This window comes from Schistocerca piceifrons, chromosome 2, assembly GCF_021461385.2.
Source record: "Schistocerca piceifrons isolate TAMUIC-IGC-003096 chromosome 2, iqSchPice1.1, whole genome shotgun sequence".
Classification (NCBI taxonomy): Eukaryota; Metazoa; Arthropoda; class Insecta; order Orthoptera; family Acrididae; genus Schistocerca; species Schistocerca piceifrons.
Window position 1 is genome coordinate 238,433,198 of NC_060139.1, and position 1,965 is coordinate 238,435,162.

At 40.9% G+C, this 1,965-nt stretch overlaps 1 pseudogene; it reads left to right on the forward strand.

Moving 5' to 3' along the window:
• Positions 1-274: 274 nt before the first annotated feature.
• Positions 275-392, forward strand: LOC124778204 (annotated as a pseudogene).
• The last annotated feature ends 1,573 nt before the right edge of the window (positions 393-1,965 follow it).

Here is a 1,965-nt window from a genome sequence, read left to right on the forward strand (position 1 = left end):
GATGGTAGGGCACTTGCCCGCGAAAGACAAAGGTCCCGAGTTCGAGTCTCAACCCGGCATACAGTTTTAATCTGCCAGGAAGTTTTATTTAGTTAAGGTCATCATAGCAGAGGTACTGGGGTGATCGGTTGTTAATTTTCTGATTCTGTGAGTCGATAATTCGACTGACAGGTACGCTGTTAAGGAAGGTTTAATAATGTTTTTGTATTTCGAACTGTTGTAGCTTTTTGCTCTTACTCCATTGGCTTTCTTATATTCTGTTATGTACTAATATGGCAACGGCCTTGCCGCAGTGGATACACCGGTTCCCTTCAGATCACCGAAGTTAAGCGCTGACGGGCGTGGCCGGCACTTGGATGCGTGACCATCCGGGCCGCCATGCGCTGTTGCCATTTTTCGGGGTGCACTCAGCCTCGTGATGCCAATTGAGGAGCTACTCGACCGAATAGTAGCGACTCCGGTCAAAGAAAACCATCGTAACGATCGGGAGAGCGGTGTGCTGACCACACGCCCCTCCTATCCGCATCCTTAGCTGAGGATGACACGGCGGTCAGATGGTCCCGATGGGCCACTTGTGGCCTGAAGACGGAGTGCTTTATGTACTAATATGTTGCAAAACATTTCTATATCTTTCAGTGGAAAGCTGTCGAGTTTTGTACTTTTTAACAACATTAACTTCAATAAATCAAGTTTTCTTTAAAATTCTCTATCGCTGATCTGTACTGCAATCTTGTTTAAGCCTATACGTTGAGTATCTACCTTATACGATTTTTCCTTGCTTACTCTACGCGTTCTACTTATTTGACTATCACTGTAATGTTTAATAAAATTGCTAGTAGCATCAGCTTCTTCTTCTTGTTCGTTAGCCTTCAAGAATCGGTCGAGAGATTCTGTAACAGGCCTAAACGTGTCACTGAGTAACTGGTGTATTCCCAAATGCCCTATCCTCAGCAGTGTTGTACAAGGATATGTGACATTTTTTTGACTGCATCGATACAAAACACAAGCATCATATAATACGCAAAGAGGTTCCGAATAAACAAATCTTACATTACAGTATATTCAAGTATTAAAACCATATGAATGTATAAGCCAAATGTGTTGTACAAGTGAGTAATGGCACAGGCTAGTACGTCATGTGGACAAACTGGCGAATGTGATGAACGGGCCGAAAAAATGGGGGAGGGGAGAGAAAGAGGTCTGTGGGATGTGGGACACTTATAACAACCTTATTATCTAATGATGAGAGAAATAATATGTGGCTGCTGGTACTTTAGTAAGCGTGAGTAATGGAACTCACCCTTACCGTAGTAGCAGCAGCCAGTTATTGTTTCTTTCGTCATTAGATAATAAGCTTGTTATAACTATTCCACACCCACATCCCATAGACTTCTTTCTCCCTCCTCACCCCTTTTTTTTTGCCTGTTCATCACATTCACCAGTATGTCCACATGACTTAGTAACCTGTGCCATCATATCTGAAATTAAGGTTTATTTTTTCAGTCTCTCTTGCTTGTGTTTTGCATCGATATATCCATAAAAAGGCCATGTCTTTGTACAAAAATCTTTGTACAGCTATGAACTCTCGTTGAAATTGTGTGGACGATCTGTTTAGTATTACGTTACCTGAAGATGGCCTAAAAAGCCGAAAGCCGGTTCATAACGAACTTTTAAATAAATATTATTGAGGAACATTAATACTGTGTATTCAAGTTATTAACATGTCTATGTTCCTCCAAGAACCGACAGAATATTTCATAAATATTCTTTGCTGTGTTTTGGATATTAAAACAAAAATAGTCTTTGTCAGAATGTCGTTGGATGTTCTTATTTCGAGAAATTCTCTGGTAAACAACATGATTTGGTAACATTGCAGGATGGCAAGCGTGGATTCAGCTTTTCACACGATCCTGAATACCTAGCTGTCATACATGAAGCTATTTCTTTGAATCGTGGCAACTCCAA